Below are 13,372 nucleotides of genomic sequence, written 5' to 3'. Positions count from 1 at the left end.
AACACGAAGCAGCTGTACCACGCGGGTTCGAGTCGTCGTGTAGTTTCGAAAATAGTTTGCCTCACGTCTGTACTCGAGGTAAGTTCGTGTCTCAGGATCGTAACCGTGAAAGTGAGTTTACGTTTTTACGAGATTCTATTATTGTAGAGCGACGTGACTACGGGTTGCGATCTTTGAGAAAGATTTTGCAAACGTCGAGAAAGATTTTGCGTTCAGTAGCATACGCAAGAGTCAACTTCTCTTCATCATTCACGATTTCATTCTAGATTCTATGGTTGTATTCAAGTATATACTATTAACGGAGTCAATTTAATTTTAATAAATAAATGATGTTATATTTTGCGTTAACCGATTGGACAGTAAGATCAGTCAGTATCGGACAATATAAAAAAGATGTCAAAGTACGTTTTAAATAATTCATATTTTCGAATATAATGGTGTGTGCGTGTATGTGTAATGATAATAACAGTAAATGCATGTTTATCTCCAACTATTCGAATAATCACAAACAACTTTCATCGAGAAACTTGAATCGCTTCGCGAACAGAGGCAAACTGTAACTTCGAGAAGGACCACTGATTATAGACAATTTAAAATTGATTATACCTTTAAGCACCGCACCCAGGAGGAAGGTCTTTGAATGGCAATAGTGACTTCCGGCCCTCGGGAAATCGAATGTCACAAGCGAGTACGCTCGGACAAAGACTCTGTAAGATTATAGAGTCTCTCAAAACGGACCAACCGTTGTTACATGAGCAAGATCGTTAACTTTATAATGATACAATTGATAAGGAGACTGGACCGCGTCCTGTCTATACAGGTCAATGTCCGCTAGAAGAGTCGAGTTCTTTTATGCGGGAGATCAGAGACTCTCTCAAATAAAATCATGTTACGTATACCACAACTACTTTTATCTTGCTCAAATTATTTAGCTATTACGCTTTTAGAGAGCTTTAAAGCTTTTTCGAAACCTTTGCTCATAATATATTTTCCAAAATTGTATTTTGTAATATGCAGTTTTAATTTAATCATTGACAAAGAGAATTTAATATTGTTCCTCTTATGTCGTATTTAATATTCCTTTTATGCAGAGTCATAACAAAAAATAAAATTATAATAAATATATACTAAACAACTTAACTTTGTTTTCTATCGACCCTAAAATAAATTTTTTTTCTCATAATTCGTTTCTACATATATTCACTCGTGCATAAACAGCAAAAGCGTGATTATCCAATTTCTTATGTTCGTATAATGATATTTAGTTATTCAAACTATATACTATAAAAACTAATAATTAGCATTTGCATTAATAGTGGGAAATGACAAATTCATATGCCTGATAAATGATTAAAATGCAAGATTTTTAACTACACGATCAGGGTAATTCTGTCAAAAAATACTGGACAGAGCGATATCCATATCTGCAGGAAAAGTGATGAATTATTAATTGCCTGTTGCGCCAATCATACATGGTATAGTGATCGATCACAACCAGTGTCACTCGTCAACGGCGTAGGATCCACCCGTCGTTCAATTTCACGATTTCCATCGCACTAGGGCCATGAAACATTTCACCAGGTGCACGCATATGGTGCACCGGGCCACGGATTTTTTTTTCTTTTTTTTTTTTTTATGCCACTCTCACACATGGCGCGAACAAGTACAGAAAGTTCTGGCCCGGCGAGTCTGGATTCCGTTATCGACGAGATAAGCTCGCACGAAATCGATGCGAGCCAGTATTGACTCGTCTAGATGTGCTTCGATGCATTTCACGATGCATGGCCTGGAATCGCGTCCTTTCTTCTCTCTCTTGGCTGTTCTTCCACTTTCTTTCCTCTTTCCACCACTTCTTTACCCATCCTCCTGCTTCCTCAATTCTCTCTCGGGCTTTCGGCATCGACCGCACCGCTGTTGATTCTTTTATAGTACATCGAGTCGTTTATCTTCTCCGTTTGCCCAGGTTCTCACCGTGACTAAAGTTACATTATTTGCGAGGACAATGCATAACATATAATTAGAAGAATCAGACTTAACGCATTAAAATAAAAAAGTAAAACGGAATAAGCAGAAAAATAGCAAGAAAATTAATGCGTTTTAATGTCTTCTGTGTTCATAGCTTTTTAGAAACATTACATATTATAATTAGATATTATCATTAGAGAGTTAATTTTCTTTCTAATTCCTTAAAAAATTTTTAACGCATTTTTAACGTAAAAAAGAATTTATTACAAATATTTTATTAAAAAAAGGTATTTGATAAATTTGGTTTTTATAACGTCAATATAGTGGAATTTTTATATTTAACATCCGGCGATAATAAATGGTGAAAATCAAATAATTGCATAGAATATATTTCACATGAATGCAGAATAATATTTTTAAAACAAAGGCTAATAAACGCAAAAAGCATATAAAAATTTATAATAATCTTACGCATAAAATCTAATTATCTTTTAAAAGTGCTCACATGCAAATAATTTTAGCGCAAAAATATAAAAATTTAATTAGGATAAAGATCAATTCCCGTTAAAAGATTTATTTTTAAGATCTTGGAATCCATTTACATATGGCTGAGATAATATAGTAATTAGAAACGAAAAAGGAAAAATCCTCGGTTGAGATGTTGAGAACCGCGGGAAACGTTTTTCTACTTACTTTCATCAAAGATCCCGAGGTCAATGAATTGGTCACTGCGCTTTCTTCGATAACGACCGTTTTTTTCTACCGAGAAAGATGCATCGTACGAACGTTCAACAAAGACGTGACATAAAGCCTCGCAATATCTCGCAACATAACGAATGAGGTACGAAAGAAAGAGGTAGGAAAGGAAAAGAAAATATATTGCGCAGGGAACGGAAGTTTTCTACTTTTCACCGTAACGTTATTAGCCAAAGTATAATTAAAAAAAAACTATAATTGTGTGTATCGATGATCTAATATGTCTCACAGAATCTAATTTTACGATCCTTCTATTCTATTTTCTGATTTGAGTGTACTTTTTTCTATTAGTCTTCGCGGACGATTTCTTATATATTTTTTGAGAGAAAAATCTAAGATTTTTATAAATTAAATAAAATAAATAAATTAAATTAAATTAAATTAAATTAATTAAATTTTTATTAACTGAAATTTTTTCTCTCTCTCTCGTTTTTCGCTTTGCAAATGAGATTAAAATAATTTATGTCATCAAACTAAGTAAAATGTTATAAAATGTTTACCTTTTTGTACTACAAGAGGAAAAGGAAGAGCATTTCTTCGTCGTGTGACAGTATGAAAGGGTTAATGTACTAAAAAAGGATAGAAGTTGAAGGTAAGGCGACGAAGAGATGAAAGGTGAGTCGCGTTTTGCGACTCCCGGTGATTGCTCAATATTTATTCTCCGGCTAGACGTCGTCGTACACATACGAGGTACACACGAGAACGACATCCTGTCGTATAATCGATAATCCGAGTGGTCTCTCGTCCGGTTTTAAAGGCATTGCACTTCCGATCATGGAAAGGAAGAGCCTTCACTTTTTTTTCTACCCTTTACATTGCCGACGACCGACGTTAGCCTGAGTCTTGACTTTCGTGAACGACTTTCGCTTAGTCGCGTTTATTTCGCCGACGTAGTATTTTTACAACGCCTACGTAATGCATCGCCAAACGTCGCACGAAAGACCAACTACGATATTTCCTTTTCCTCCTAGAAGACGTTTCTCTTTTCTTCCATAGTGATCTTTCTTTTTCGAAACATAATCAATCGATTTACGACCCAGTTTCAAGCTGTAATTCTGAGAGTATATATATGTTCTTTTATTACATTATAAAAATAAATATGTGATTCGTTCAGGACAATCGGCGATGAAATAAGAAGGGACCTGCGATGTGTAATTCGTCAAATATCAAATAAAATATATCCAATAAAGGACATTTCGCGCGCGCGTTACCGGATCCGTTATTCACCGGTGCACGCGACGACGACAAAATGACGATGGGAATTGCGTTGACGAGTTCGGTTTGCTGCTGTAATGCCAGTAGCAGATGTTTCTCGGGTTTTTTTTTTAATCCTAGAACGGTCTCGTGATCTGGAATCTATCGATTAGCGGTCCCAGCCACTCTCGTGCAATACCCTTTGCACTATTAAACATTACGGCTGTCACTTGCGAGTTTTAAGATGATCTCGTTGGCTCTAACCGTTCCACTTAATCTTTTTTAATCTCCTTTAAGGTTTATCATAAATCGTCCGAATGCATTAGCGATCTTTCACTCCTTTTACTGCATTTCTGATATTTGATGTTTAATGCAATGATAATATTCTTTAGGGAGAGAGAGAGAGAGAAAGAGAGAGAGAGAGAGAGAGAGAGAGAGAGAGAGAGAGAGAGAAAGAAATATAACGAATAAATAATTATAAATCTTTGCTTATTAATGTAATCATATAAAACACTGTAATTACATTTTTAGAAAATAAGAATATAGGGTGCTGTAATATTTATAATTATTTTATATATTCATAAGCATTGATAGTTAAAAGCAGAATTATGAGTATCAACAATTTAATTGTTGTAAAATGTTCTATGTATTCAACATTTTCCTGTAATTAGTTAAAATATCTCATATATATTATTAATAGTAAAATAAAATCAACATTTGTGAGATTAACTCAACGAGGATAGTATAATAACGACGATATTATTCTTGTTGGTAACATAAACGATCAACGATGTACGAAGTTATTCGCACGACAGAATCCTATGCATCAATTTTCCGTATACATACATACACACACATGTGTGTGTGTGTGTGTGTGTGTGTGTGTATATATATATATATATTTAATTTATTTTAATCGATTGCAGCTTATCAAAATTTATTTGCTAATATAAGAGTGCAGCATATTTTGAGATACTGTTAGTAATATGAAATACCACGAAAAAATAATGTTTTTATAGTACGATTTTATAGTACTATTTTATAAACAAATATTGGAATTAGATAGAAATTCATATAATAAAATATCTAAAAATTCTGCCAGAAATGTTAATATTTTATTATGACTGTAGCGAGTAAGTTTGTGCAAGTTTGAAAATTAAAACTTTTTTCATAAATTTAAAATCTCTTATTGTTTTCATATTAAATATTTTTTTATAATGTTTGTGCATTAAGTAGTTAGTTGGTGTATAAATAATTTTGACAATTGCCTTTAATTTTTAGCATTTATTGATATATTTTTTATTCAGATGGGACGTAAAATGGTACATGTTTTTAATTTGGAATATATGTTCTGAGTAAGTCGCATTGTAACTTCTCATTGTCAGCCGAATAATCAAGGCTATATGTGTTTCTTTTGTAAAAGACGCTTTAGCGATAATGTAGGAGTAAATTATGAGTGACGGGAGACTTTGGATCTGCAGTGAATGTGCTGGCTTCGACAGAGACACTTGTATGATTATTACAAAAAAATATTAAAAATTATTTAAAAAGTATTATTATAATTTAGAATACATTATTTCAAAATTTGCTAACACTTTTGAATTTTGATCATTTAAATGTTAATTATGTTTTTCTAATTTCCTAAAACTAAAGAGTAAAAATCTATTGAGTTTCTTTAAAATAAAAATGATTCGTTGCCTATCAAAAAAGTGTTTTAAATTTCATCAAAAAGCACAATTTTAATTCCAGAACTAAAATAAACTAATATGCTGCACTTCTCCTACATATAATGTAAGAATATAGAAAAAAAAAAATATATATATATATATATATATATATATGTAAGTATATATGTTCAATTTGTCTTGAAAATATAATCTCTTCTCTGCTACAATTATAAAACTGATAATGAGAGCTGCGATGATATCGACTAATACCGGTATCGATGCGGTTAGACTTATATGTAGAAATCCCAAGTTTTCGGTACGAGACATCTCAGTCCTGCATGACATAGTGAGCTGCCAAGTATGATATACCGGTGTTTGCATACGGTGAAGACCCGGTAAGACCCTCGGATGCTGTTATCCTTGCTGGATTTCGCATTCCCGATAGGTCAGACGTGGATTAATGTCGGTACCGCCGTTGGTCTTGCGCACGTTATTCCGTTATAACGAAACGCGAGAGATGGACGTTCCCGTGGAAAGTTTTCAACTGCGCAAGCCACATAGCATTTAGCACAGGATCAATCGTGCCGGAGGTTAGGTTACCGCGAACGGACTACCGTGATTGCAAATATCCCTTTGCCCTGAGCGCGTGCCGCTTCGAAATGGTATTTTCAAAATCGCGAGCTCTGGCAAAATATTCTTTCACAGCTTTCGATCGAATGGGTCGAGAGAGATACAGCGGTACCGACCCGAATATATTTCGTCGATACTATCGGTGCGATCAAGGATCGAGAACGCATTACGAGAAAGATACGTACGATGATGCGAAATGGAAGTTGAAATACGTCGAATTCGAACATATGTAATATATCATAAAAGAGTGTTATAGCGTCTGCATCACTACGGTGAAATGTTGAGACATTTACGAAATATCTGCTAGAAAAAGCTCCGCTGTAGTCGGATATAAAAAAAAAAAAAAAAGGCATTAGTTTTTAAATTATAAAAAAATGGACTATATCTTTTTGTGGTAGACGCATCGTATACTATAATATTCAATATGCAAAAAACATTACGAAATACATCGAAGATTAACAATAAAAAATAGCTAGAACCATTTCGTGCGATTTCAACAACAATATTCAGTTTCTGTTCCGTTATATGGGATTCCATATAAAATCCGCGAACCGTTCCTTTGACGAACACGATATTCGCGAAAAAAACCAGGTACCACAAATATCAGTTGAAACGAATACAGAACGGCAAAAAAATGCGAAGGGCTGTGGATACGAACGCGCACTCTTATTGTTACTCTGGATACGATTATTGCCGTTTGTACACCCGGAAGCTCAACAGAATGTATTGCGTTTTCGCGCAAATGCGCGCTATTTCAGTGTGAGACATTCGCGTGCGCGAAAATATACAAAATATTTACTGTGAAACGTCCGTAATTTTACGAGTCTGCCCGAACGCATTTAAGATGACGTCGACCCGCCAGCGTTTTGAAATTATAAGTGATCGAGTTAGCTACTATGTTATTCGCTGGGTTTTATAACACGCGGCTCTCCTCACCGGCGTGTTATAAAAAAATGTGTGTAGCTATAAATTTCCATTTTTTTTATTTTATGCACGACACATTTTCGCGCTCAAACATGCTTTCAGAACACTCTGTTGCAAACGCTTGAAGAGAATACGGTATCTTTTGCGACGTAGTCTCTGTTGGAGTGGAACACCTAACCACAACTCTTGTAGATGTACCTGACGTCTTACCTCGCCGGTTCCGCGATTCCTGTGGAACTACTCTCTTTATCTACTGAGGTGCTACAATTTTTGTTTAGCACCCGCGCGGACTATCTCGCGTCGTAGTAAACTAGAAAGATTTAACGATACGTATCTCTCGAAATAAGCACAGTACAATAAAAAAGTCGTAGATACGCGAAATAAACATGTTCATAAAAAGCTAAAGTGGAACGTTTGAAAATTCGTTAGAGGATTCGTTATGTCTTTCTTCCAATTCAATTGTGCAACATTCATTTTTTTTCTTTTTTTTTTTGTTGGAATTGCTTTTTCATCATCGGAGAAATATTCAATGTTAAAAAGCGCGGAATAAGTTCTTCGGTGTTAAACTCAGGAAGCTTTAAAGAAAATCGCACGAATAGATTGAGAAATATCTGTAGACCCTTAAAACATTACAGATAAAAACATTAGGACAAGTTTAAGGTGCATTGCCGTTAGCGACCTCTGAATTACAGACTGTTCTTGAAATATTGGCTCCTAAAGGCACGCGATGCTTCTTTTCCACCTTGCGGAAAGCGATGAGGACGCGGTGAATCGATCGATCATAGTTACGTTACGTAATCTTTGATCAGAAGATATTATACGGCCGGAATATATTCAGTCTCGAAAACGTTTACCGTACTGAAAAGAAAATGAATAATCCGATTTCGATATATAATCTAGTTTTCTTTCTCTCTTTATCCGAGCTCTCTTGACGAGATCACGAATAACGAGTCGTATATTACTTTGTATTATTTGTATTACGTAGAAATTTAATACTCAAGCAACCCACCTACGTATTAGGGTGAATGTTAATGAATTTTATGACTTTTTTTTACGGATTGCAAACTCCATTCGTCTCTTTTTTTCCCCTCGTTTTCTCGCTCGTTCTTTCCGATCTCGTAACATGCCACGGCTTACGGATTTATATGCCACGTAGAAATGAATAATGACTAATTTGCATTTTGCGCGTGATTTTGTCAGTTGATGTTACACTGAGCGTATTAATAATGCAAGGCACGCAAGCCAGGTTTATTCTACGCCATCGAAATCGCTTTTTATAAGAGAATTATTACATACGGAATGCGTTGTTTTGCATGCTGTCGCATATGCGCGATCGTGTCGCGGTAATAAAATCTGTCTATGAATGAAATATAGCACTAAATTTCCAATTTTGTTGGAGATAACGCTCTGCTAGAAATTCGTTAATATCATCGATAGCATTGTCATCAACTGTTTACATCACCGGTAAAAGATTCAATTTGACCAAAGTGAATTAACCGACGCGTTTGTCGACGTGAACGCGTATACATATACATTTACGCGAAATGATAAGGTATCGCGATCGCGGAAGAGATACGAATCTTCTCTTTAGTCATGACATCTCGAATGACGCGTGCGCTGATGGAACATCGTGCAAGCGGTGAGTCAACGCGATTCGCATTACGGAGGTGAAGGGTCGGGAGAAGAAATTTCGAGGAGAGAGTGGAGAAGACGTCGGTAGCAGACAATAACTCGCGATCAGGAAGTCGACTGCTCTTGCTGCCTGCTACTCGATATTCACGCGAAATGGAACGCATCGCGGCAGGTGCAGTCGTTTCAGCGGCATTTCGCGTCTCTAGAATTCAATACCACAGGCTGCATCTATCTATGCCGACGGGCCGACAAAGTGGATGGTAAAAAAAATGAAAAAAAAATGCAGGACGTTCAGAGCTTCATCGCAATGGGCGTTGGGCAAAGTGTCAGTTTCAAAAACGCGACAGCAATTTAGTCATAATTGAGGCGATGTCATGTAACGTTCCACGCTCAAGCTCGAAGCTTACCCTTTTTTTTTTTACAGCAGCTTCATCTCGCGGCTGCTTTCATCTGTTGATAATATTATCGCTTATGCACTGCGTATATGAATCGATCGTTATGATTGATCTCTACGCTTCGCAGCAAACCTAGTAGTCACGCAAACCGCGCACACGCGCACCTGTAATTGAACAGGCCGTCTTGTCAAAGTGATGCATACTCTAAAATATTCGCGAGTTGTTCCTGATTGTTCGTGTCCGTTAATCCTTCAATTGCCTACTATTCTTGGCTGTTTCATGTTAATCCATCAATTATTTCTATCCCATTTACACGAATTACATAGACGTTCTAGAACACGATATAATTGATAGCAAACATTGCGAATGTTCAATATTCATATTCGTACACGATAAAAAAAAAATACTGCGAATGAGGAAGGTTCGAAGCATCATATTACAGATATTCTCAACCAATTTCCATGTTATCGAGCTATTGCAACATTTTTTTCAAACTTATTTGTTTTATATATATATATATATATATATATATATATATATATACATATATATGTTGCATTTTACAAATACAATAAATAAAAGTAAATAAAACTGACATATTAATTTGAATAATAATCAAAATAAATTTGAAACATGTTTTATCGAGTAACGGTTCGCATTAATAATGTGGTGAGTTTTTGTAACGACTCTAAAAGTTTAATTTGACTAAGAACAGACAGATGAACCATGACTACAGCTATTATATACATTATTACCGAGATCCTTCCGCCTTTTCTTCATCTGATTTTCATCTTCCACTTGCAAAATGTATATTACAAAATATATACACTCTCTGATTGCATAGCTGAATAAATATAAGAGAAGTTTAAGTGAAGAATTTCGTTCGCTATAATTAACAATTTCATTTTATGAAAGTGTGCGAATATTAACGGTATATTTGGAGTCCAAGATTGAATATGTATTTACTCCATCGCGATGATACATCGTCTATGTAGCATGATATTGTGATTATGAATATCTAATCTAATAATGAAAGATGAAGAGAAAATAGAAACATAAACTAATATTCATTTTTTTAAATGTTTCTAAACAAAGTAATCGCATTTTCAATTAAAATCGCTTTCTTTGCATTATTAGTTCAAATTTAGATTAATTGGACCAGATGTAATCTCTTGCTATTTTATTGTTAAAAACATTTTATCCAGATAAAGTATGAATAATACTAGAATGAAATGTACACAATTACAAAATTATAATGAATGGATAAACGCACGAAAACAAAATTATATTTTATATAATTTTGTTTTCGCACTAATTACTAAATTCGTTTTTGTCAGAGAACACAAAGCACAATATGCATATCTTCAACCATGCGTGATAATAATGCACAATAATATTTTATTTACAAATATTAACGTCATTGTATTTATTAATCGGTTCGAGTAATTCGTGGAGAACGAATTCTAGTATATCTATTTCAATAAATCCCCCTCCTCTCCAAAAAAACTTATGCCTAAAAGAAGAGAGAAACACGCGTATTTTACATTCTATTGATTTATATTAGTATTTGCAAAAATTCGAATTTATCGTTATTATACATAATACAAAAGAGATTGGTTGATCGATTCTATGCCTCAGCGAATATACTTTAAACAGAGAGAACGCAATTTTATGACTCCTATTGAGAACAAAAGCCGTCGACCCTCTCAACAGTATTCTCTCTCCCTCTAGTCTCGCAAGTGAAAGGAAGTGCCCGTGAGATGAATTTTTTCGTTATAATAGAGCCGTTCGAAAGGGTTCAGGGGCTGTGACAACAAGTGGCGCCCTAACGAGCTTTTTATAGCCGTTGTGTGTGCTGGTTCTCCCGTTTGCAAAAACGTGACTTTCTCGAGCGCGTGCCTAGCGAGCTGACTCGCACCTTCTTGACCTGCGAAAACAGCTTTCGGCATTGTTTACCGTCAAGCTCTACGACGAGGTCAACTTGTCGCGCGCCGGACGGTAAATTGGGTTATCATCGCGGAATCGCGGGCGAAGTATTAACAACTCTTTCGAGCAAGAAATGTAGCAACCAAACCGATGGCTTTTACGATAATCGCTGCCATTAGCATGCGGGCTGTTCCTTCGGGCTACCAACAAGATACAACGGTTTTTCGTATTGGGAAAATACTAGACAATACCTTCGCATATAAATGACTCTTGCGAAGAGTTTTTGCCACCAGAAATGCTGCGTAAGAAGCGCTTCTGGTGGCATTTGCGAGAGAAATAAGAAAAACACTAAATGACAAGTTTTGATAAAAAAATAGGTCAATAGAAAAGAAACTAAAGAAATAAGAGAAGAATGAAAACTGTATGAAAAAAGTTATATAATTTTGTGTTGTGTCATACAGCATGAAGTAAAAAGCAACATTACTTACTATATACTTTAGTAGTTAAAATAATATTATACTTTATAAAGTAATATTATATCAAATAAAATTCTGTTTGTTTGTGTGTATATTTCGATGTGTTATCACAAAAAATTAAACACTCCCTATATTAAGAATCATTACTACAATTGTACTGCAATCTGTAATTACAGCAAAATAAATGAGCTTTACCATATAACAGTAAATGAGAACTTATAACTTGTTTTTGATTCGTTAATCAATAAATGATCATATAGGTAATTTAATTCCTATTCCGAGCAGTAACGAGATATTTGACTATTGATTAACAAATTCAAACGTGAATTTTGAGCTCAATTTACAAGTTCCATTTATCGATTACTAATACTGTTATATAGAGAAACTTGATAAAAAATATGTAAACATAGAACTCAGGTTGATTCTCGGTCTTAATATTACATATTGAAGCTACAAGAAATCGTGTTACACATGCTGTCATATAGGGCCACAATCTATTTGTTCATTATTTAATGTTAATCCTCATAGGTACACACTTTTCACAGAGAATTGGAAATTTTGAAATCATAAAACGTGAAAAGCCAAAGCGGGAGAGCTAATAGTTATTCTGTTCAAACGAAGCCGTTTCAACGAATATTTTCTCTCGTACCAACTGTAGAGAATATATTTCTACATATACAAATACATACATATATACATCTGTACATTGATGTTTTAAAAGTTGCATTTCAATTACACGTAACTAAAAAACAGACAATTTAATTAAATCACTAGCACTGCGGCTGTTTTGTTGATGTGCAATACTATCATGTGATACATTTGCAAGAAATAATTTTGCACAACGTACAGATGTACATTTTTTTCGCATAAAACGGAAATATTTTCGTAAAAAAAAAAAAAAAAAAAAAAAGAAAAACAGTAGTTAACAATCTGAGTGCTGCCAGATTATCGTTGTGTCTATCACGATAGGAAACTATGACAGTATAAGGGTACTAGGGTAACAATCAAAGTTAGGCCGGATATTGACGGATACTCCATAAATAAGCTTTTTTACACGGAATGGGTGACGGCGATTGCTTTCGGCACTTTATCGGATATATCGTTTGGCAGTATGCGGGCATCGAACCGACAAATCTGACTGAGAAAAATGACATTTGAGTTATTCACATTCGATACCCTTTTTTTCGTCGCTAAAGCGCATGGTCCTTGCCGCAAGGAAATTACATTTTGCCAAAGAACGGAAATATTCCTGAAACAAATGGGGCCCGTCACGTTGAACGGTTTACATTGACGGCAATGCGAGCATACAATGTTATAAAGGAAAATAGCATTTCAATTTTTTCAACGGAAATCGAAAAGTAAGCGATGTGTTATACACGGCGTCCCGCAATGGAGAATATTATTATATTTTATATAATAATACTACAGTATATGGCGCATAACGCAGCCATACCATGCTTTATATTTATTTTTATAGAGTTTTACGCTGTGTTATGTTTTCAAGACATTTTAAAAAATTCAAATAAAACTTTAAAACATACCTGTTCGCAGCACCGTTGATGTGCACCAAACATGGCCCAAATATTCACCTGTAATACAAAAACAAATATTTCATGAAAGAGATTAAACCAATATTACTCTATAATTATACATATTACTTAAATATTATCTATATGCAATATATCAGAAGATGACAGAAGACAGATTTGCATTGCCTCGTCTTCCATTTATATAAGTGCAAAAAACTCAATATCATTGTGAATTAAATCTTATCAAATCTCTCTATAAAAAGCTTTCATAATCGTCG

At 34.7% G+C, this 13,372-nt stretch overlaps 1 protein-coding gene across 2 annotated transcripts in view; it reads right to left on the bottom strand.

Moving 5' to 3' along the window:
- The window catches only part of Kek5 (leucine-rich repeat, immunoglobulin-like domain-containing kekkon 5 protein), a 200,318-nt gene that overhangs the window by 72,095 nt on the left and 114,851 nt on the right, over window positions 1-13,372 (bottom strand). For both annotated transcript variants that reach the window (XM_072893933.1, XM_072893925.1), the window contains exon 4: window positions 13,107-13,154. The gene's annotated coding sequence lies outside the window, so the exon portion shown is untranslated. The remainder of the gene's footprint in view (window positions 1-13,106; window positions 13,155-13,372) is intronic.

This window comes from Anoplolepis gracilipes, chromosome 1 (genome assembly GCF_047496725.1).
Source record: "Anoplolepis gracilipes chromosome 1, ASM4749672v1, whole genome shotgun sequence".
Taxonomy (NCBI): domain Eukaryota; kingdom Metazoa; phylum Arthropoda; class Insecta; order Hymenoptera; family Formicidae; genus Anoplolepis; species Anoplolepis gracilipes.
Note: the sequence above shows the minus strand (reverse complement) of the source record. Positions and strands in the feature narration are given on the sequence as shown.